Source organism: Manis javanica, chromosome 2 (assembly GCF_040802235.1).
Source record: "Manis javanica isolate MJ-LG chromosome 2, MJ_LKY, whole genome shotgun sequence".
NCBI lineage: Eukaryota > Metazoa > Chordata > Mammalia > Pholidota > Manidae > Manis > Manis javanica.
Window position 1 is genome coordinate 53,008,332 of NC_133157.1, and position 25,298 is coordinate 53,033,629.

Sequence of the window (25,298 nt, forward strand, 5' to 3'; positions counted from 1 at the left end):
CAATAAGAGAAAAAATGTCTCAGGATCACAAAAATAAAGGCAGAAGGATCAGTTATGCTAAATAGTTTGATGAAAAGGCAAATGATGCTATAGGGACATAAAACAAGGGGATCTTATTATATAGCTGTGACATTTCCGGGTAATATCATTTCTTAGAAAGAAAATGAGCAAGTTAGATCTCAAGTTGAACCTCAGTTCTACAACTTACTATTTAAACTTGAGCAATGGACTAAAGCTCTTTGAGCCTTAATTTCTTTATCAGTAAAATGAAGATAATAATATCTACTCCCCAGGGTTTATATGTGATAGGAAATACTAAATATAAAGCATTTAGTTGACACAGTAAGAATTTAACAAAGTTATCTCTTATTATTATTAGTACTATAACTCAGCTAAATTAGAGCTATCTTATGGGTTGTTCTTCCTGTCAAATTAAAATGCCACTGACAGCCTAGTTTTTGTGCATATCCAGTGTTTCCAGAACCAGTCTCTAAAATGTTTTAAGAAGTAAACAATGTCTCAAGCAGTCTTTCTGCTAACATGGGCACTGCTGTAGTTTTATCCACTAATGTAACTAACACTTTTGAGGTGTGTAATAACCCCCTGACATTTCCTAAAAAATGCACATATGCAACTTTGTTTCTTTTTCCTAACTTTTTTTCTGTTCACTTTCAGCGACCCTTTTGGTCATTGAAAGGTGTCAAGTTCTTGTTGGCATTTGGGCTATGTTGTAACTGCAGGCATCACAAACCAAAGTCATGCAGGCTGAGAGAGAAAGGGATGCTCTTGGCCAATGCAGTTCAAAAGTCCAGTTCAGCCTCTGGCATAGCCTGATTCCAGTGCTCTGATGATGTCATGAAGGATGGTTCTCAGACTGCCTTCCTGGGCTGTCCTCTGTGTTACCTTCCTTCTCAGGCAGAATGTCCCTTCCTGGTGCTGAGCTCCCACGTTTACCTTCCATCAGCTGAGCAATCCCAGTGGGGAAGACAGTGTTCCCTTTTCGATAGTTCCAGCAAAAGTTCCTGGGTTGGCTCTCCTTGGGCCACCCTGAGACAGTCACTGAAGTGGTACAGCCTTCTCCCTGGCAAGGCCCGAGCTGAATCTGCCTGCTCTTGGCGAGAAAGGATGAGGGAAAGACACCCAAACCATACCACCTCGGAGAGTGGGGGCAGGTGGCTGGCTCCCCAGAGGAAAATTAATGTGCTGTTACTAAAGGAAGTAGTAACTATGCAGACACCACCCAAACCAAACAAAACAATAGATAGAAGTCCATTACAGACAGAAATGAAAACCACCCTGTTGCTGCTTTTGGTTTAGGTGAGAATGGAATTGTTGATGCCTTGTTGGCATCAAGGCATGGCACCTGCTCATTAGCGAGTCCTGACTGTATGCCACACAGTGGGCTCTGTGCTTCTTTGCCTTATTTCCGATACAATAATACTACACGGTGAGTTTGAAAATTCTCCTTTAGCAGAAGGGAACTGATATCTGGTGAAATGTTACAACCCATTCAGAGCTACCCAGCTAGTGTGTGGGTAGTAGCCTTTAGCCCCCAGCTTTCTGTCCCCAAAGCCCATGCTCTGGCGGGGTTAGACACTTGATCATCCTGTTGCCCTGCAGCATCCCCAGCCATGTCAGAGAGCCTGCCCAGCCCGAGGCAGTGCAGCGACAGGCCCCTTAGGCTGAGATGACTGGCACGATTTCCTGTGTGCAGAGGACTAGGCTTCTTTACTGGGATGGAGGTTTGAAAGCCGGACTGTAGAATCCTGTTCTAGGTATGGTCACTGACTCTCCTTGTGTTGCTGGATGACTCACGGAAGGCCTTACACCCTTAGAGTCATCTGTCCGTGAACTAGCCGCAGTACTGTTACGCTGTTGGGAGATGAATTGGTCTGTTTGAAAGGTTGTATGTACTGAGCATTGCACCAGAGATTTAAAAAATCTGTCTCACCACTTCTTTTAACTAGGGGATATGTCTTAGTCAGCTCTTACTGCCATAACAAAATACCAGAGCCTGAGTGGCTGAAACAGTAGACATTTACTTTCCTACAGTTCTGGAGGCTGGAAGTCAGAAATCAAGGTGCCAGCATGGTCGGGTTCTGGTGAGAGCTCTTTGCTTGGCTTGCACACAGCCACCATCTCCCTGCATCCTCAGATGTCAGATAGAGAGAGAACTAGTTCTCTGGGGTCTCTTCTTATAAGAACACTAATCTTGTTATGTCCTGGCCCCACCCTCATGACCTCATCCAACCTTAATTACCTCCATAAAGGCCCTGTCTCCAAATACAGTTCCACTGGGGGTTAGGACTTCAGTATACGGATTTGGGGAGGGCACAGTTCATCTATGGCAGTAGGATACTAGTGGTTCTGTAGGAACCACACATCTACATTGTTATTCCCCACTAGCCCTTTAGGTTTGTCAATGGCACCAAATAAGAGGGCTTGGAATAGGGCATTTTCTAGTACTGATTTATTAATTTTGGGTAAGTGATTTTAAATTACTCATTGAAGTTCTCAGAGCAACAGATCTGAGAAAATATGAAAAAACATGGGTGTTCATTTTACACATCCAGATGTCAGCTGCATGGAAATAGAGGCATTAACAAAGGGTCTGAAAGTGCAGAGAGAGAACTAATTCAGGGTCAATCCAGAGAAGACTTCAGAAAAGTGAACTTTAATGTTGATATCACTGGAGAAGTGGGATTTCACAGGGTATAGGGCAAGGGGCATTCTGAGGCTGGGACACAGTGTTGTATGAAGGTGGACAACCTGCGGCTGAATGTGAGGCAAGGCATAATGCAGAGCCGTGGAAGCTGCCTCCCAGCTAACTGAGGTAGAATTTGGTGCCCGTCAAGTGCCTTGCCCATCCAAAGTACTTGGATCTTATTCTAGAGACCGTAGAAAGCCCTTGAGGATCTTATGGTTAGCTCTGGGTTTGGACAGGCAGTTTTTAACACACTGATTTGGAGGACAGGGAGCCTAAAGTTAGAGGTCTAGCACATGCAGTTCCTGCTATGTGAAATGTCTTTCCTTCTTTTTTGCACCCATTAACCCCTGCCCATCCTTAACATGCTGTTCTTGAGCAACGTCCACAGTAAAGTAATTCCTGACCTGTCCTGATGGAGTAATCACTCCTACTTCTATAATTTATATGTGCCTGTTATCGCTTGTATAACATCATAGTATAATTAGGTGTTTATATATCTCTCCTGCTATTGGACATGAAAGACCTCGAGAGAGGGGGCTGTATGTTTTTTTCTGTTTTGTTGCATCCTGTTCTATTTTGCATTCCCAGTGTTACAGTAGTGCTTGGCACATCGTAAATGTTCTGTTCTTATTTGTTGGGCACAACCAAGCTGACCTAGCCTGTTGTAAAAGTCAGGAGAGAAGCAAGAGAGTGTAGAAAAGGTAGCATTGGTAGGAACCGCAAGGGGAGAGCATTTTCTGGGTGCAGGGAGATTGAGCTGGGGGTGATCCTGAGTTTTTTTTTACTTGGTCATCAGGGTATAAGTTAATTCCCTTAATAGAGACAAGGAGTGTGAAAGAACCACTGAGTGTTGAGGTCAGAGGATGGGTTTGGTTTTTCTTTTTGGTTGCTTAGCGGCCCCAAGGGGTGATGTCCAACAGGCAGTGAAAGTACAGGCCTGAATTTAGCTTTGTGTTATCCCAACCCTTTGAAGCTAAAGGTTGGATCGCAATTGCAGAGGGTGAGAATGTAGCTTTGGGGAATGCTGACTTTTAAGGAAATGATAGAAGAATTGAAATTAACAAAGGAGAATGGAGGTGAGCAGTCAGAGAACTAGAAGGAAAATCAGGACAGCTCCATGTCATAAAATCCAAGAGAGGAGAAATTAGGCACATGTGAGGTTCAGTGTCTGGCCAGAGAGTTCTACTATAGAAGTAACTTAAATAAGAATAATAGCAGCAAGAATAAAAATAATAGTATTTACTGGTATCTCAGTATGTGCTACCTTCCAGGCACTTTGCTAAATGCTTTTCCTACTTCACTCATTTAATTCAAACCTTAAGCCTGTTATCCTTAAACAGACCTGCAGATTCAAACTCAGAGGTCCTCAGTAATTTTTTCTAGGCCCAACAGTTAATAAGTGTTGAAACTGGGCATGTTTTGTGAACTTTGAAATGCTGCAAAGAATACCAAGTGGTTGCTTTATTTATTTACTTATTTTTAGTGCAAGGTAGTCTATGGATATGATGGAAGTTAAAGTTATCTGCTAAACTTAACTCAGTAGAAGTGTAGTTCTTTGTACCTGGCATGGGTAAGAGAATATGTGGTTGAGGTACTTTCCTTCTGAACTTCTCTCATTTAAATTAGTGGATTCAAAATATATCAATTACTGCAATATATCTGATTGCACTAGTATGTGGTACGTATTTTAACTTTGTTTTCTATTATAAGGTCACTTAAAAGCCATCTTTATTTGTCATTGCTTGTATAACTTGACTTTTATATGATAAAGGGAGTTACTTAAATTGGAAATAGAAATCTGAATATTTTTAGCAATTATTTTGTTTAGTGAGTCCATGTGGAGTTGCATGCTTAAGAGACATACACAATAGCAATTTCTGAAAATATTTGCTCATAATGGCTGTACTATTATAGATGTGTTTTCATATATAATTCAGTAAAGAAAAATTATTGCATGTGATAGATTAGTATTACCACATAAAAGTAATGATTTGTACATCCTATTTTAGTGCTGCTAATTCTCAAGAGATAACTATACGGTAATTTCTAAGAAACCAGACAGTTTAATTCTGCTTCTAGTGCCATTTTAATGCATTGGTGTATGTTTGCGGCTGTCGCTTCATCTAGTCCTTATGCAGGAAACCTTTGAGCCTCAAGGATTCTGGCCAGGCCTCACCCAGATATTTTACTCCCACCCCAGCCTCACCAGCTGGGGTTTCCTGGCATTGGAGTGGATGAATATCTCCACCTTTTAGGCCATCTGAGATGATGCTTAGATTTCTCAAACAGAACTGCCACAAAGAAAATGCTAACGGAAATGAAAGGCAATAAGATGCTGTGGAAAGAAGTAGAAGAACACAGGGCTGTTTGTTTTTGAACCTTAATTAGGTGAATCCAACCATAGATTGATTTTCTGGCTGGACTCGAAGACTCATTTATCTCCAGTTTGTTTTCCCTCAAAACAACAACAACAACAGTAACAGCAAAACTGAGAGTTTAGGAATTGTGGCAGAGAAGGAGGGTCAACACTGCCATTTTCTTGCCAACCGGGACTTCCCTTACTGGATTACATTTGTTTTGGAATCACATGCCAGTTTCTCTACTTTAAAAAATCTTATAACATGAATATGATCCTTTTTGCAAAGGTAATATCAGTTGCTTTTACTTCTCTTCCAAGTCATTGCTTATCTTTGTCCACTCTATATTATAGTTAGAAGTCAAAAAACCTCTTGGAATTTTCATCAAATGGTTGGTTTTCCTAATTTCTGTATCTGTAAAGAGGGAAAGAAAGAGATATATGTTTTTAAACTGTAGTCTTCATGAACAAAATATCCGTAAACTTGGTTAAATCAACGAGCTGCGCGTAACTGTTGGATTTCTTTCAAGGTGCTGTCTTGTTACCTACATACTGTGCAAATAACTGTAGTTTAATATAGACATATCTTGATGTGGTTAGATTTGGTAAACCCTCTTATCTTTCAAACAGGCATCATTTATTTAAAATGCATAGGCATATGTTCAGAACAAAGTTATTTCCAGGGCATATATATTCATTAGCCTGTGTGTGAAAATACATTTCAAACAACAATCGTTTCAGTATTTGTTTTTCTTTTTAAACTTTCTTCTTTCTCTGACTTGGTTTCATTGAACCCTAGGCCTGAACTCTTTCAAGCATTCCCATGGAGCCAGGGTCCATTTGAATGTCTTTGACTGATATAAAATTGCATTGTTGATCATATACCCATGCATGATAAGATATGCATAAGAAGAAATCTGGTACAGAAGTATAAATAATACTTATCTTGAAGCCAGCATCTGTCATCTGCTTCAGCAGACAGTGCTTGCTTTCCTCCTAGCACAAAAAGGGCTGAAAGATTTATGGAGCAGCTTTGTTTGTGCTTTGTGATGCTTAATCAATTTTTATTAAATTCTAAATTAAAACTTGGCTTTCACTACGGTGACATCTCTGATGTATAGAACAGTGGGGGAAGAGATCATGGTACCCTGAAAAGGTTAGGCCTGGGTGATCTGAATCCTCAATCTACTTCTTCCTACAGGACTTCTCTTAGTAACTTTGGTAAGTCTGACCAAATCCTCGTAGACTTGCAGAGGAAAAGATAAATATAACCCAAACTTTAGACACTTCAAACTTCTAGAGAATGGGTATTGGTAGTTTGTTTTGATATATATATGCTCATATATGCTCCCATATCTGAGAAAAAAATACATTCTTTCATTGTGCAGGCAGTGTGTTCATTTTGCATTCAGAATGGTCTGATAAATAAAGACTCACTAGTTAGGATTACTGAGAGTCTTAAAGATTTGGTAATTGAGGCCTAGGCTTTGCAACCTTTTGCTGACTAGTTTACCTTGTAAGTTCTACACTTGGAACTTTCTGGCCTTTTTATACAAATTCTTCTTGTTGAACACCAGCACATGGTAGCAGGCCTGCTCAGAGAGGCCAGTTTCTAAATGACAGCTTATTGTCTTTGTAACCTTTTATATATAAGGAACCACAATTCATGAGTCAAATTGAAATTTTTTTTTTCAGGTAAAAGTTTTAAAAATTAGACCTGTGCTTTTTTTTCTTAGATTCTGTATCGGTAAGGAAAGGAAGAATGAGATTTAATTAAAACTGTATTTCTCTGGTGAATACTGATATTTCTGTTTTTGAATTTGCTTTTTCTTACATCTGGTACACACCAGACTAACCTGTATATATTATTCCTTTGGAAACATATGTTTGTAGGCCCTGATCCAAAAGTAGCTTATGTATCTACATTTCAAAGTATAAGGTTTCTTGAAGGGGTGGGAGTAGGGACAAATCTGAGATTTGTTGTTAATTATTGTTTATTTTCTAGGAAATATGGCAAGCTGTAAACTTAAGATCAGAATATCTGTGTTTTTGAATTATGTAATATGCTACTTAGTAGAAAAGCGAATTAAGAAACATTTGGAAGCCAAATCTTAGATGCCGTGGAAAATTAATAATGTGTGCAGCTGGTTCCCTTCCACCACTCATCTTTTCATTGCCACATGTATATTTTGTCTTACACATTACCATTTTTTAGTTACAAATGCCAACTGTAGAGATGTCCATAGCGACATAGTCTGTTTATCTACTTGTTACTAAGTCTTGACATGTGCCTAGCCTTGGTAACGTCTGGTGCCCTATGCATGTGTAGGGAGGGATGCCATCTTTTATGTTCTGAAATTACTCAAAAGCCCAGCCCAGAATGGTGAAATGGCAGGTTATTGCTGAATACATTTGCTTAAAATGTATTTGGTGCCCAAGAGTGTTCCTACCACGTGCTGCCTCCCTCAGCTGCTGCTGACTCGGAAAGACCCTTTGGAATTACTGTGAGGGTAGAGAAGAAACCCTGGATCACTGAAACGGAGACAGCCTTGCTCAACGTGATATGCAAATTAGCCTTGCGGCTGAGCACAGTTGGTCCTAGCTTTCTAACCTTAGAACTACATCTCACACTGTCACTTGCCAGTGCTTCTTCATTGTGATACTCACAGCCTGTGGGGCTAGAGTTTGTCTGCTGTCTGTGTTTCTGTGGAGTCGTTTTGAGTAGATGAACTGAGGCGTGGGAGAGATTGCCAAATGAGGTGGTGATGATGGCTAAAGAGACTTGGACTTAGGGAGTGCTTTCTGGCAGAAGTACAATTCAGGCAGAGTCGTGTTTTTGACCATGGTACTTTAGACACTCTGCCAAGTGTTTGTAACAAGATAGGGCTGTTACTATACTTTGCTTTTAACTTTACTTTTGCATACAGTACGTCGTTCTTGTTTTATAAACTGTGTTGCATACTTTTTGTACCTCTATAAACAAGTGAAGCTGTTGAGTTTTTGGATAAAGTTTGAAGCAGTCTTGTGTTGCTTCCTCTTTGCTTTATGCTCCAACTTGAGAGCTGAATAGTGAGATCTTTTTTCACACCATTTATAATGCGATGCACATTTTGAAGGCAATTTAAATTCTTTTGGCTCCCCAGCCATATGCTTCAAAATGGAAGCATTATACATGTATGGATAGGGGAATAGGTAGGAGATTGGCTCATAAAGATATATGGCTGAGTGTATAGTGGGATATTATTATCATTATGGCGAGGAAGGGAAGGGGGAGGAAGGGAAGGAGGAAGGAAAGGAGAGAGAGAGAGAGAGAGAGATTTAACTCTCTAGGAATTTTTCCAAACTTTAGGTCCAATTTTGCTGAAGAAAATAATATTACAGAATAAGTTAAAAATGTTTCCACAGGCTCTACAAGAACCTTTATACATGCAATTTATATTTCTAATGAGATTTTGGAACTTTACCAGTGTATTATTTGAGAAATTGGCAATACAGTCAAGAGGAATAAATTCTAAGGCATAATTTTTAATGGAAGGACTAAAACTAATATGTTAAAATTATATTCTTGTTTTACTATTGTATTTTTACTCTTTTTATTTTATGATTTTATCCCCCTCCATTCTCACCTTTGCCTCACGTTTTTTTCTCAGTTTATTTCTGCCTTGGAGAAGTGAAGTGTAATATTCTCCTTAACACATAAACTCTTTCACTCTGTCTCTCTGGAGGATATTTTCACTGTTTTCGTAATCCATTCTGCCTGGGTAGAAAACACCAGATTTCTCCAATATTCTGAAAAGAATTCACACTTTGTTTAGTTAAATACTCTGTTTGTGAAATTTTCTCATAATCTCACAGGCTCTTATGGTTATGCCACACTGATCACATGGATATCCGTATAAATTAATTGAGATGATTTTGGGCTGATGTTTGTATGTTAAGTTAGAATAGGGCCATCTTTCTCATTCTCATTTAAAGCTTGACTTTTTTCTTTCCTTTTTCCATTATAGGTAATAAATAACTTCTAATATTAGATCAGCTATAATAAGTAGTTCCTTCTGTGACTTTCCTCAGAAATGGGAATTCTGTGTACATACAGAGGCTGCTGTACTTTGTCCTAAAGGAGATAGGCTCTAGGTTAAGTATAACTGTGAAGGGTTTTCATTTAGAAAACAATATTCTGAGAACATATACACATGCCATTTTCTCTTTTTGCTCATTATATACTGTGCATACAGAAGTGGTGGGAGCTTTTTATAAAAAGACACTGGAATTTATATATTATTTTCCTTCTACCATTCTGTTAAAAAGATAGCTTTCAAAGTTACTCTTCTGACACTTTGAAAATAAAATGCTGCAAATCTTTTTGGTTAAATTATGGGAAATCATTTTGTTCTTTACAACAAATTTCTTGATTTTGGTTTCTTAAGTCCCTCTGTAATGGGATGCATTATTGACTGCTTTTGTGGAATACAAATATCTTAGGATAAACTGCATTGTATAACATAACAGCTTTTCGAGAATTATCATATGATGTACTTTCACCACCAGTTGACTTTGTTGTTTAGGAGACACAAGGGAGAGCTGGGAATTAGGAAACCAAAGAGGGAGGGAAAGGAAAAAAAATCAGAACCTGCATTTCATTCATTCATTCGTTTTATTTTGAGAAGGGTGGAAAAGGCCACAGATTTGTATCTCAGTAGGATGAAATTGCGGTACTGTTTATCTGTACCTTTTTCCCCCTGTGGCAAGAAACGTGAAGAACAGACACTCACTCCCAAAGATACCAAGTTCCAAAGCACTGACTCATGAGTCCACAATGAAATACTAGGATGCAGCCATTTCCTACCTTTGTTTAGAAATGAACTGATTGGACCAGGCGGATGTAAGCCCTCAGCTACAGGGCTTTATAGAAGGAAATGCTTTCCATCTCTCTTAGGCCCTGGATACTGTTTAGCAACTTCTTTGTATTTGACTGAATCAAGCAATGTGAAAATTGTTCCTAGAGTGTATAAAATTCAGGCCCTAGGCCCTTCCCTCTGTTTGTGCTTATACAGTCTTTACCTGATGGCAGAAAGAGGTATCTGCTCATTTTAAGACAGCACATTTTAATTGAGAGCTATGTATCCAACCATCACACAGGTCCCCTTGCTCTAGAGCAGTCCCGTTTTTGTTTGCAGCCTCCATATCTAAATAGTGACCTCCAGATGCTCTAAGATCTGGCCCTGCCTCCTGCTCCCACCCAGGTCACACTCACCTGCTCTCCGAGTACCAGCAGCTCTGGTTCCTCCAACACAGCTCAGTCGCAGGTGTTTCACTACCTGTTCTTTCTGCTGGGACCCTTTTCCCCCAGGTTGCTGCAGGGCTTGCTCACTTGTCTCATTCAGAGGTCTGCTCAAATGCCATGTGCCCAAAGAAAGAGGCCTTCTCCGCTCTGTTGCCATCCCCTGACTCTCTGCTGTGCCCTGCTGTCCTATTTGCCCCACAGCTGCCTGACATATTTTATAGTCACTTGTTTCTTGGTTTATTGTTTCTCACTGCCGCTAGACTGTAAGCCTTGTGTGGGTTGGGACTTTGATCATCTTGTGCTCTTTTTCCTGGCCTAGAACATTATATGCAGAACCTGTTAGATCCCAAATAAATGTCTGTTGAATAAACAAACAGTGTAAACATTCCAGAGATGGTGTTAACCTCTTATATTGGGTCATCTGGCAAGTTATTTAACTTCTGGATGCCTCGGCTTTTCCCATTTCATAAGTGGGGATAAAATTTTTCACACCTCAGAGGTATCATGTAAAGTCTAATGAATAATGAAAAGGGAACTTTAACCACAAGGGGCAAAAGATCAAATGCTGGTTTTCTTTTATGAAAAGGAACTCAGAAATGATGAAAAGGGTATGTGCTTGATGGGCAGGGGTACATCTTAGTTGTTAGGGTTTTCGGAGTATCTGAAAACCTTTCATTTTTTTCGGTGACAATGCTTGTCATGAGCCTCTGAAGATGGAGGAAGAGAGAGCCAAGAATTGCTAAAGCTTGAAGGATAATTTGGAGGCTGCAAGAAGGCAAGAGAATGAGGTAAGTGGAAGAAATTGGCCCTAAAGAGAGCACTTGAAATTCTAGGTTATTGTCATATTACCAGCTTCAGGTCTTGTGTTGACAGTTTTCAGTCAGGTAGCCTTTCTAGGATTTTCAAAAGTGTGATTTTACCTTGAGTGTATCAGGGCTGGAAACAATTGTTTATGTTTATGGAGTTCATAATTTTGCAGTTTAGTATGTGTGGGTTAGTGGCCCTACTGTTCAACTGGATGGCAAATCTGTGCTAGGAGGATACCATATGCACAAGTATTTTCTTAAATAATGTTGGCGTTTGCCACTGGTGTTAGGGGAAGAAGGGAAAAAAAAATGAGAGTAATTCTGGAAACCCTCCAGTAAGGGGTTAGGAAAGAACTTAGGGACAAATGCTCCTTCTTGGAACACAACACCAAATAGTGGTTTTTTGTGTTTTTTTTTTTTTTTAAGTGAAGCCAAAATTAAACACAGTAGAGTTTACTGTTTGCTAATCAGCATGTGTTTACTTTCTCTTCCAAAACTGAAGTTGCCAACCAATACATTTCCTACCCAGTGCTATGAATCTGTCCAAATAAACATGGGAAGTAGTAAAACAATGACACCACATGAAAAATATATCCTCATTCATTAAATAGAATCCAAAAATTTCTCTGGAATTTAATTCTAGCAATGAAGTGAGGACTGTTTGGTCTATTAAGAGAGGATAGTGGCTTCCTCTGTTGGTTAGTCCAGCATGAGATAATGTGTTTTTAAGTGGCTGGGCAACTCTACATGCATGGTTTTTAACCTAGAGAGATGAAAATGGATTATTTCATATCAACCCCTCTCCCACATTCCCAGGGGACAGAGGCATTTGGGGTATAACATACTTTTATGATAATTACACGCATAAGCAGGTTGTAGAATTCAAATAATCAATTTTAATTTCTGTCTGAATCACTAAAGATTACTGACAAGAAAGTTCTTAAGATGAAATTAAGGAGTTCTTCTTCTGGAGATTGCAAACAAAATGGCAAGGAGAAGTTGTAAAGAGAAGCTTTTATTTTGTGGTCAATTTTGGAAAATAAATTCAAGGGCAGTAGCTATAATCAACCTTACAGAGAACCTTAAATTCATAAGGATGGCAGTTTAGCTGATGCACATGCATGTCTTTGTTAAGAAGCTTTGTTATAGGAATGAAAGATGGAGTTATAATGATTATTATGTTATTACTATTGTGGTTTAAATTTGCCTTTAAAAAGTATCCTGTATAGTCTTTATATTAGAGCCCAGACTCCTTCAGAGCTGACTCCTGTCTGCTATCAAAACCTGCTTTTAGGAAATAATATAATATTAGTCATTTACTCTTTAATGTGAGTTTAAATAAATGCTCTGAGCCTTCAGTAGTAATTACATTTAAAACCATGTGAGTATTGTAGAGGTAAGTAGTTAAAGTTCAGGCCTTGGGGATAGTGGTGCAGTCTAACAGGAACAGGCACTCTTTCTGACAGAACTCCTACGGCTGGGTGACTGTTTCTTTCTCCCCGTACAAATAAAGCCAGTTCCTTGACCTTTCATATCAGGCAGGTCCTAGTGATGCTTCTGGGTGAGCAGCAAAACAAAAGGTACTTGGTTCTTTGAAGGCGATTTAGCACCTAATTATAATTCAACAGCACATTAAGATTAGAGCAATTCTATCTACAGCAGTACAACAGTGCTTTTTTTTTTTCTAATAAGAAATTAATTATCTGAACAAATTTACTTCTTGGATTTGGTTAGGTAAATGGCTATAACCAAATAGTAGTTTTGAATAAAACCAACATCATAGCATGTGAAATCCCCTAGGGATCTTTTAGGATGAGATAGCGTATGTCAAAGTCGTCAACTGAAAGCTCTATAAACATTGGTTGGTGCCCTTGTTATCTAATCTAATCACTCACAGATAAGGAACTGGAGGCCTTCAGCACTGAAGGTCTCACACTGGCTCCATGGCTAGCTAGTAAGGAGCAGGACTGTGTCTACAAGTATTGAGTTCCTGAATACGGAACTCGCTCTATCAGGTGGCCACCCATGTTTTAAATGACATCCATAGAATGTCAGATCATTTTATTAAAAGTTTTCCAAGCCTGAATTTAGAGGATTAAAATGTGGAGAGTTAGTGATAAATGCCAGAAAGACTAGCATCAGTAACATTCAACTCCTACCTTAATGTATTAGCCAAGTAGTACCTATAAGAAAGTCATTTGTTCTGTGTCACTGTTTCATCTGATAACCATGCATACTGATACACACACATACAGATGTATTTATATTCCTATATACTTCCTGGTGTTTGAGAATGAATATAGTGGGAGTGGTCTGTGTAGCTTTTGAATTAAAAAGGGAAGTAGAAAGATTTTAGAATAGTGTGGAGTTTGTTCAGCCAGTCTCTCAGCAGGTGTATGGATAGTGGGAATGCAAAATGAAAAAGATGGACAGAGTTCTTGGCTTTATGGAAATTAATGTACCTTAGGTAACTGTAGGGTATGTATAGGGAGACAAGCAATGGAGTTTGGTAGGTATGGAAAAGGTTATAATGTTATCATATAAAATCTTTTGGGAACAAAAGGAAGAGAGACTCGTACACCAGGTAAGTGAAGGCTTCTAGGATGAAAGCTAACACGGAGAAAAAGTGAAAGTTGACCCAGGAAGAGCGAACAGCATACATGATGGCTCAGAGAGAGCAAGGGAATGGAAAGGAAGTCAGTAAAGGTGAGACTTTAACAGGCAAGTCTGTACAGAAGTTGTTTCAAGAACTCCTCAACAGAATAATTGTGATAATCTCCTTTCTAGGTTCCCCTTGGGAACTCTTAAAACTGTATATGAGGTTGTTTTCCTGACCTTAGTGTTTGTCATTTATATTGTTTTTCAATTATGTAACATTCTCTGTAATATGCTACTGAGTAAAATTATCATTATCATCAATAGGTATAAATCTATTAAGTACCTCCACTTGTGAGGCCTGAATATTAAGTCTGCCACATCTGAACCCCGACCATAGTGAAAGTTGAAAAGATTAGGTTGTTCCAGGTATGTTCAGAGGGACCAAGTGTGCATCCTTGGAGTTACTGCTTCTTAAAAATTTTTTGGTTGCCTGCAATTCTTTGATCCAGTGATTTTTACCTCATTATTTCTATTCTAATCTTCTTGATCAGTTTAAAAAAATGTATTTTGATATATTTAAGTCATAAAAAAAATAAACATTTCAACAAATGCATGCATCACCCAGTTTAAGAAATAACATTTGATTTAAATGTATTTGTATGAAATCGAAAGTAATTAAAACTTTAAAGGAATGAATAAGTAAAAAAAATGTTAAAAATATTAATAAAGTACCTGTATGTGTCCTCTTCCCAGGCTCTTTCCTTCTCATACTACTGCACTGAGCGGTAGCTTCTCTCTTAAATGATGAGGCTATTGTTCCCAATACTTTTACTGCACGTACTTTTTCTGACAGGTTTTGTAATGTTTTTGTTGCTGACAATACCAATCTCTCTGCCATCCAATCTAGAGAGTGAGTGTCTGACATTTTACTGCAGGGCAGTTTCTCCGAGGTTTGATCGTTCAGTGAGTCAAAGTCCCCAGACTTCAAATCTGGGTTTCCCAGGAGTCACAGAAGTTCTCAAAGCATCCTCTCCTGACATGTAACATAATTAATAAAACATTGCCCTTCACTCTTGTTTTGGAAATTATAATCAATAGATGCCTTATATATGTAAGATGATGTATAAATTACAGAGAAAATTTCCTTTTGGGCATTGGAGTGATTGCTAATGATGACGGAAGTGCCCTCTGGGTCATTATTTCAGATCAAAATTGATAGACTGGAATTAAAACAAACATTTTAGCTCACAGTACCAGTTAATTTATTCTATCTTATACATATGCTCACTTTGCAATATATGTCGTTTGCAAAAGATATTAAAGAATAACAGCAAAACAGCTAACTGCCAAACTTAAAACGTCACCAAACCTCTTTATGGCAGATTGTTGGATATTTCTCATGAAAATTTTTGGGATCACTTTCTGAGAAATTCCTTCACATCTGGAAATTTCAGCTTCCAGTTACTCATGAAAAAACATAAATGGCTTAATTATTATTTGCATTTGGAAAGAGAATATTTTAAGCTCTATTTGTATGGATTTCACATTTTCAGCATGATTTACTATCTTTAGGGAAAACCACACGTCTGTAAAGGATCTTTTGAGGAGCAGTAGTAATGCAGTTCATTTAGGAAATGCCCTAACTTAAGCTTCCTGTTCTTTCACTCCATGTTCTTAAAAAATGAAGACTTTCTGCGATATTCTGTCAAGAGCAAATGTAGCATGTGTTAGCAGAAGTAAGGAACTAGAGGCAGGCCTGCCCTCTTGACCTGCCCTGCTGAGCATGTCAGTTTGCTAGATGAGAACTGGTAGAAGCCCTGGGCTCTGCTTCAGGGAACCCTGCAGGTAGGTGGTGGGCCACTCCTGATTTCTGTGATTAGAGACCCCTGTCGGTGCCAAAGATGGTACAAAGGCCAATGAATTGATATAAATATTAAAGTACAACAAGATAAACATCTCAACTTTTAATAGGAACTTACCGAAATTTAGGATTCTATGAATCATTTAAGAGACATGGAAGAATCTGAGGATTCTGTCCCTTAAATGTCTAATATAAAATTTTCTAAGGTGATACCCATCTTAGAAAAGAATTTAGTACTGAGACTTGATTGTCAATCCTCTAAGACTTTAAATAGACCTTCAGACTTCATCCCTCATACTCATCAACCATTGCTTGCCTTTTCTTAATTATTTCCTTAATGTGCAGTAAATCTGGTGGTTTGATTTATTAATTTTTCTTTCCTCCAACAAGTAAGAGCAGCTGACTGTCTTCTTCCCTGGTGGCAAATGATTGAGCAAGTGCCCAGGACCTTGGTGCATTTTGTGTGTGTGGCAGTGGGAAGACCAGACATGCACAGAGTTAACCTGTGGCTGCTCTGTGTTAACTGAACATTCCCAATGTGGCGGGGTTGTAATCCCTCAGCAGATGCTCTAAGGGGTCCTGTTATTGTTTAGAAGTGGCTCTTGTATGAGAAAATGCAGCCATGCAGAAATGGTACAAACACGGTTGACTTGCCCACTGTGGCTTACAGTTTTTCCTTTTTAGCAGCCACGAACCCATTTCATCTTTTCCTAGCCATGAAGTGTTGCACTTTCCCTTTCCCTCTCTACACCTTGACCTCATTAAAAATAACGACAATAAACTAGAGTCTCATCACAGTGTTCCTTACTGGTAAGAGGTCCTGATTTACCTTGGGGTCTCTTAACTTTGTTGTTGGCAAGGACTTTGTTTCTTTCTAAGTCCTTCAGCCATATTGTGGCCTTTTGAAACCTTTAAGTCTTGTAATACTATATTTTGTGAAGAAGGGAAAAAAATGAGATTTTTTTCCTCCTTGCTTTTGTTAACCCATTCTTGTTTTAGACTCCAACAAAAAGGGTTTTTGTTAACTGGAGCTTAAAATCAGCCAGCTTGCAAAGTATTCTCCCTTTTTATGCAAGGAGGATTAGCTTGGCATGTTATGCAGTTCTCTTGTATGAACCATTCACGTGTCCTGTCATAAGGTGTATAATTACTGCACTTCGCCATCAGCAATCATTCTTAAGTTAAAACCTGTTTTAAACCTCTCATTAATATAAATCATACTGGGAAGGTAGAAAATACACCTTCAAAAAGAACGAAGTGTTAGGGAGTTAATCTGTTCTTTTCATAATAGACCCAGAGTAAATAATTTTTACATAGTGGTTTTCTCTCTATGCAATCAAAATAGTTTGTGATAAAAGATCTGGTACCGGGGATTGCATAAATGTGCAGTGTTTTATTCAGACAGGATTGGGCTTCCTGCTTGGTGCCAGCCTCGTTTTCTCCCTGTCACCCTTGAACAGTGAAGTGTGTAATCCTCCATTCTTTTAAAGTCAGCCCCCTGACAAAATTCCCTCTCCCTCCCTCTCTCTGTCTCTCTCTTTGCCCCCACCCCACCGTCTCTCTTTCACACACACACACACACCACACACACACACACTCCCTTTCTCTCTCTCTTAAACGTACGCGCACACACACATTCAGGAGCAAATTGTTTTCATTTTCAGGCCTTCCTTTCAGTGAACTGTCCCACCATGCTTAGCTAGCTAGCAATCTAAACTTATAAACAATGTCTCAAAGAATGATTTTTCTTTCTTGGAAGAACCATAGGCAGAAGACTCAAATATCTGTGGTATTTTTATTCATTAGTGGTTGGTTCTAGTGCGAGCTACCTGGGCAGCTCTAAAGGCATGGCCTGAGTTACACAGCTTTCTGACACAGAGAGGCTGCGTGTGCCCTCCCTCTCTGCCTCTGTCACCAAAACCACCTGCCACTGCCCACAGCAGTTGTGGGGGATGGTTGTGAGAACTTCAATCCAAGTTGGGGCCTCCAGATGAGGGGGCTACACAGTCTCAGAAAAAAATGTCTTAAGCTGTTACACATCCTGAAATGCCCAGCCTGATCTGGCCTTTGCACACCTCTCCAAACTCATTTCTCTCTTGTCTCCCTGGAGTTTCTGACTCATCATCTTTACAATCTCCTTTCTCGTCTTTAAATTTGCCCAAGAGCTCTTTTTCTATGTAAGAGCCTTCACATCTACAAATTCCATTTCCCCAGCTTATTTATACTCCTCCTTCAGGTCTAAACTAGGCCAGTCTTCCTTCTTTCTTCCACATATTTTCAGTTAAGTGCCAATGATGTGCCAGGTATTCCAGGCCTTGAGATTCAGGGTTGATTTGAACAGACCATATTCCTACTCTCAATGGGGCTTATATTCTGAGAAGCCCTCAGCACAGAAGTCTTCCTTCACAGTCCACTTCTTGTTAGCTCCTTTTGTGTTGCATTTCCAGAGCCCTCTGTGATTCTTCAGAGCACTTCTCCACTCTGTTCCACAAATGTTCACTAACGCCTGTTAGGAAATATTCACCAGGTTAGGACAAGTTCTGTCCTCCCTGTTGAAGTCTAGGCCCTGGGAGGCATGATCAGACTTCATCTCTCTGTCATGTATCCCAGCAGGCACTCAGCAGATGCTGAATGGATGAATAAAGGGATAGCTTTCTCTCTGCATCCCCAAATATCTTTTATTCTGCCTGAATTCTTTTATATCACCCTGTCATACTGTCTAAAACAATACACCAATTAGAAATTCACTGGGATCAACAGGCTTTTTCTTAAAAAAAATATCAGTTACTGAAAGTGATTATTTTATATTTGTCTTATCTTTTCTTTTAGCACCTGGCACACATGAGTGGCTACAGCAAGAGAGACAGAGGTTGGGTTGAGAGGTGGTAATCTTAGGGCCTGGAAAGGGAGAAGTCTAAGGTGGCCGGCCCTGTGAGGGTTTTGCCAGGGCCCTGGAGCTGGGAAGACGGCCCTAAGGGCATAGAAGGGGAGTGCCAACAGGGAGTTGAGATTTCAGAGCTAAGCCTGGCTTATTCCAGAATTTATATAGAGAAGGCCAAGAACCCCTTTGCTCCTTCTCCTTTGAGAAAGAAGGAAGGGAATGAGTTATATGCCAGGAACTTTGCACATATTATTTCTTGTAAGGCATAATGTTATCTCCATTTGTATTTAAGAATCAGGTCTGTTTAATTCCAGAATTAGAACTTGTAGAGCTGCTGACACTCTATAGCCTCTTGGTGCTCAATTAATGTCTGTCGAATAAGTGAATTTACTGTATTAATACTTGATTTCCATTTGGGTGTAATTCTTCAAGTCAGCTTCCCTAGACTCAGAATTCCTATTGGTACTAGTGGTATGATCACAGAGTTGCATTCTGGGTTGAATTGGGTTCTGGGGACTAGTTGGAAAGCCTAGTCACCTTGTATGATACTGTTTCAGTCGGAGAACCGTGTCATTTCCAGACCACCGACTCACCTGTGAGCTCTGGTGTGCTGATCCTTAGTAAATTGGGATCACCTGTATGTGAATGCAGACATTATATAAAGTTAATTTTATGCATTCTATTTTTTTGTGTGATTTTCACACCAGTTTTTTTTTTTTTTTTTACTAATACTGCGTATAAGTGGCTCACCTTCTCTGGTTTTTTTTAAACATAAACCTCCCCAAAGCCCAATAAGTAGGTAGTACACATAATATTGATAGTAATAACAGCTACCAATAACATCCTACCTAAAAGGATTTAAAAGAAAAAAAGAGATAAAATAGTTTCTAAGATTCCAAAGTGTAAGGTCTTTTGAAATATCCCCATTTCATACTAAGTCACCAGGAACATGACAGTAAACTGTTTTGGGTTTGGGTTCAACTGAAAGAGAAACCACATGAGTGATGAACACTGGTAAGATTAAAACACAGTCACAAAGAGAGACCCTAACAAGACTGAGGGAGCCAAACCCTTTCTTATGTAAGGAAGAGAGGAAGCTTTCTCACTAGAATATTTGCAAAACTAAGCACACACTAATTTACAGAGCTGTTTGAATTTATATGTAATTAATACATCTCAAAGAAATGAAACGAACAATGACATGTTGACTGTTCTGACCCTTAAAATTGAGTGTGTAGTGGTGGCGAGTGAGTTTTCAAGTACCTGGGTGCAAGTAGAGCATTACTTTGTAAAGATGTGTAATTTCTATTAGGAAACATAGGGTTCATTCAAAAATGTAATGTCTTTGATGTCTATATTTCTCTTCCTATACAATTATTTTAGAAGTCAGCTTCAGTGTAATATCTTTTGAGTTACTCCTACTGTTACTTTATGTATTAAAAAAGACACAAAGAATGGATGAGAAATCTGATTAAAGGAAGTGAAATTCAGAATTACTCAAAATGAGTTAAAAATGAAATTTTAAGTCTTTAAAATATTGTTAAAGTATATTTGTAAAAAGAAATGAATTAAAATTAAATTAATAGAGAGGTTATTTCAAAATACTGAGAGGCACTGTAGTTCAGTGGATGGAGCACAGGCTCTGGGGACTAAGGGGGCCCCTCTCTGCAGCTCACCAGCAACATTAATTTGGGCAATGTAACCTCTTGAGGACTTTCTTTCCTCATCTGTAAGATGGGGCTGATAGTAATAGTACCTACCTTGATGTGCTGTATGGAGAATTAAAGTCAACTTTTGTGAAACTTCTTATAAAGTGCTTGCTCATTGGCATCTACAAATGGTGGCTATTATCGATAGTTATATAGCATTGGAGGAAGCTGATATTTTAAAATTGACTCCAAAAAGTCGTACTGTACTGTTGTTAGTTTTCATGACATTCTATTACTTAGGTTCAGGGAAAATGCCCAATTCATGAAAATTGAAAGCATCCCTGCTTTTTTGTTTTGTTTTAATGTGTTATAATACATTTCAAGTCTGAAGAAGAACATTTGAGAACGTTTTCCAATTCTTCACTGAGTTTTAAAATTTTTGTCAGTTTTTTTGTTCATTCAACAGACAGGTTCTGAGCACCTACTTATATTTCATGCCATATACTAACTCTAGGAATAAAAGGAACAGGGTCTATCTGCAAGGATATCACAGTCTAAAAAAAAAATTTTACCAGTGAAACTGGTAATCCATTTAGACAGTGGTAAGTGGCAGAAACCTCTGAAGTGATAAATAAGTTTTTAAAATTGTAGTATCTTTCTGGGCATGTATAGAAAGGATTTCACACACACATGCACACACACACACACACACGCACACACATCTATATACATCTTGAGTTAATGCTAAATTAGGAAACTATTTGAAATCTGAACAAAAAAGTCATTTTCAGTTTATGGCAAAGACAGAATTATCTGAATAACTCCAGTTGTTCATTTCTAAGTTTTCTTTAGCTATTTTAGCCTAATGTTTATTTTTAAAATGTGATTAACAATCATCTAGAATAATTTAAAATATATGCTTATATTGATAAAGGTCCTATGTTTTTTTCTTTTTAATTTTAAGACTCTTAGGCTTACATAGTCATTGCTTTTCTTGATGGTGGTTTCACTGAAGAGATTTTGACCAAAAATGTTCTTCAGGTACTGTTTTTTAGCTTATTAAGAGGGAGATGATTCATCTCTTAATGAATTAATGTTTTTAGCTTTAATTACAAAGCCAAATTTTTATCATTAAATGATTTTAGAAAAAAATACACTCTTTAAAATGTATAGTACAGACCTTTTCAATTATTTTATTAATACTGTATTGAACCATGAAAGGCAACTTAAGAGTAAAATAATTGAATCTTCTGAATTAGTGCTAAAAATTTTACCTAATCAGTATTTCAAGTCATATTTTAATCAATTTTGTTGACATCAAATTCATTCCAAAGGAAATTACTTATTTCATCACAATGACCAAACATCATGTATGATCATCATAAAAGAAAAAAATTTACTAGAAGCACAAAACATTGGCTTTGACCTTTACATATTTTGTTCTGTATTTCTGAGAGCTTTTTGTGTCTTTTTGTGGAGAATTCCAACAAATTTGAGAGTGAATCTGATACATTGATAGGGATAGATCTGCCTTAAAACACAATGCCTGCTTATTAAACTGGAAACGTACTATTTTTTAAAAATTAGTCTTTAATATCACCAGCAGTGATGCTTTCTTCATGTTGTTTTCATAAAATGAAATTTCCTATAAGCTGAAAGCTAGTAAATAACAAAAAACCCAGACACAGCTCATCACTGTTTGATCTGAAGTTTTACCTTAAGATGCATTGGATACAATGCCCTGTTCCTGAGAAAGAATATAGTGTAGGGGTGAACTCAGTACCAAATAATCACTAGCCTCTTAAAGACAGCTTTTGTATTTATCTAATTTTTATAGCATTCTTTGAATATCCATATCAAATGCATTCAAAATATAGAGAAAGCTACAGCTCCTTCTTACAAAACACTTTCAAAGGAAAATTTATAAAATTGAAAAAAAAGTTTAATATCCTCAAAGTGAAGAAATTATATACCTACATGAGTGGTAAAGAAAATATTTAATTCTGGAAGAGAACAAGACAAGGGAGGTCATTAACTGGGATCGCATGTATCTTGATTTTTGTTCAGGACATTTTCAATTTTGGTTATTCTCTTTGCTTTTCACCTGTTTATTTCTAGTAGTTAGATTGTAGTTTTCCGTGATTAGGGAAATAGGGTCTCCACACCGAGCCATGATGTGGAGACTAAAAAATAATGATATCTGATTGTGACGTCAATGGACAGAGGTCTCAGCAAATGGTGCTGTAGCTTTTTGTAGCCCAGGACTCGTTTTCCACTTTGTGCTTGTTTGAATGTGGCTCTCTGGGTAGGGTGGCCATTTCGTAAGAACTGTTTAATTGTTCAGGGAAATACAGTAAGGGGTGAAATTGGAAGGAGTAATTTGTGGAGGTTTTTCTTTTCTTTTATCAAGAGCTTATTCCTGTGAGCTTTGATTTAGATTATTTTGAGGGGCAGATAAATGCTGATTTACTCGAGAAGCAAAATCCTAGAAGACACACAGAACACCCATTAGTGCCCTCTTGGCCAACTGGCGTATAGTTGAGGGGCTGATATGACGCAGGGTGGTTGGGAAGGAAGCCAAAGCCAGAGCCTGTGAGCCCAGGTGGATTTCCAGGCCCGTGTTTTGGTGTCAGTCACAGGCATTTCCATTTCCTTATTAGACATAGACGTAGAGGAAGGTTTTAAGATTTTGCAGTTTCTTGAAATTAGATTGGCCTCTAACCCATTCCTTTAACACATTTTCCCCTTTTTCTTCCTCTCTTTTAAACAATGAGGGAAAACATGAGCTCCTGAATTTTTACCTTTGGATTTCTGCCTGCTGTCGAATTGTGCAACAGGGGAAGGACTTAAAATATAAAAGAAGTATAATTAGGTAATTAATGGCTACCACATTGTCATACATAGTGCTCTAAAATAAAAAAAATTCTGAGATGCTATTTTTAACAGTGTTCGTATCTAAATGTTTCTAGTGGGAAATATGGTGGGAACTGGACAAGTTAAAATTGTTAAATAGGTTGCAATTCAGAAAAACAATGTAACACAGAAGTTAATTAGCATCTTAAGTTAGAACCAGAATTTTATAGACACTTAACCAATAATAAGTGGAGGACTCAGCAGGCTAGATTAGCTCAGTGATCTGCTTTGCTGCTCAGAGTGCAGCCTGCCTTCTGTCATGATAAGATTTTTGCATCAAGTCCAAGCTCTATGATCTGGGCATAGTATGTAACCTTTCTGAGCTTCTGTTTAGTTGTGTAACTCATTACACAGAGCTGCAGGGGACATTTTGAGGGAGCAGCAGAAAGGAGGAATGGATCAATGCTGAATCCAAAGAGTAGGAAAAGTTCTAGAAAAGAAGTGGCATTTGATCTGGTCTGTGGAATGAAGGTTTCTCAGCTTAGTGATGAAGAGAAGCATAGCTTGTCTGGGGGGTACCATAGACAGGCGTGCACAGTGGCCCAGCTCCCTGGGGCTCCAAGTACATGGATTAGTGTCAGGGGAGCTGAGCCTGATATTTGGGAAAAGACCCTTGAGGACCCTGAACACCATATGAAGTGACTTTATTTAGTAGGTTTATATTTCTCATGTTGTGTAACAGATTCCCATGAAGTGAGCAGTGCAAAAGCAACACTCATTTGTTAACATGCAATTCTTTCAGTCAGGGGTCCAGCTCAATGCGGCTGCATTCTCTGTGTTATTACAAGACTGGAATCCAGGTGTGTGCTGGGATGAATTCTCATCTGGAGGCTCTGGGTAAAAGTCCATTTCAAGTTCATTCTTATTGTTGGCAGAATTTAGTTCTTTCTGGGAGCTAAATTGAGGTCCCCATTTTTTTGCTGCCTCTCAGGAGCTGCCCCTACTCCTTACCATTTGGCCCCCTCCACCTTTAAGCCATCAAGGGTGCAACCATTCTTTCTCATAGTTTGAATCTGTGACTTCTGAGACCAGATAGAGGAAACTCTGCTTTGGAAGACCTCATGGGATTAGATCAAGGTCACCTGGATTACTTCCCTAACTTAAGTCCATTGTGCCATATCACATATCTAATCACTGGATAAAGTCCTTCATATTCACAGTCCTGGGGACTGTGCAGAGCATGTAGGCCAGTTAGCAGGAAATTTTAGGGGCTATCTTAGGATTAGTCTTCTATAAGAGGTAATGGAGAGCTACTGCAGGTGTCACCCCAAGACAGTTCCATGTTCCAAGCAATGTTCTAGAACGTTAACATTTGTGTAATATAGAAAGTGTTTTGGAAAAATGAGAGACTGAAAGCAGTTGACAAGGGAGGAAATTTTTTCAATAATGAAAGAGCTTTACTACTTGGTTATATAATGTTTAGTGTTGATTTAGTATAGTTTAGTTTGAGAAGGGCATTAGGACATTGAAAATAGTGATCCAAGGATCAAAAGGAAGACTTGAAATTTTCTACTTCCTGATTCAAGCCAAGATTTTATTATTCATTTGTGTTTATAAAGGGAAAGGTAGCATGTGGTGCTCAATAGGGAGTCTGTTAACGCCTTCCCCTCTTAATCAGAGTATTCTTGATCTGCTTTATATACTAGCATTTCATTTTAAAATTGAATTTATTATTTCATTTTTATTATTTAATCTACAAGTTAATTTGATGACTGCTAGACCTTGCTAACAGCCTCATTTTATAAATGTGGAAACGGTAGCTCAGAGAGTGGAAATGACATACCTGCTGAAGTTTGTTAACTTTTCCAAGTATGCAGTTTAGTCTGAGAAACAACTCACTGGTAAAGAAGGAGTAGAGGGCATAAGAAAGGGCAGCTAATGAAATTATGTCATGGATTCAAGAGACGCCAGGATTCGCTTGGCATGAGATTTGTCAGGAAATCTTCATGGGAAAGAGTAGGTCTCAGCCTGGCTGTTAAAGGAAGTAATGGAGGGAAAATGAGAATAGTCTAAGAATAGATCTGCATGTAGGGCCAGCTCTGCAGAGTTGAGGGGTAAGATGAACTTGAGAGGCGGTGGTCTAGTGGTTGTGAGCTTTCGGGTCTTAGCATATTTGAACCATTTTGTCTCATTGAGCCTCAGTTTTCCTCCTGTAAAACTATTTTATAGTTAAAACCAGTTGAATATTTAAAATCTTATATATCCACCTAGTCTATTCATACCTTACAGGGTTGTCATAAGGC

At 38.4% G+C, this 25,298-nt stretch overlaps 1 protein-coding gene across 14 annotated transcripts in view; it reads left to right on the forward strand.

Annotated features, from left to right (window-relative positions):
• The window catches only part of NFIB (nuclear factor I B), a 419,383-nt gene that overhangs the window by 261,130 nt on the left and 132,955 nt on the right, over positions 1-25,298 (forward strand). Inside the window, exon 1 of one of the 14 annotated variants that reach the window (XM_073228509.1) lies at positions 1,957-4,385. The exons of the other annotated variants lie outside the window; for them this stretch is intronic. The gene's annotated coding sequence lies outside the window, so the exon portion shown is untranslated. Of the gene's footprint in view, positions 1-1,956; positions 4,386-25,298 lie in introns of those variants that run through there. 14 annotated transcript variants of the gene reach the window in all.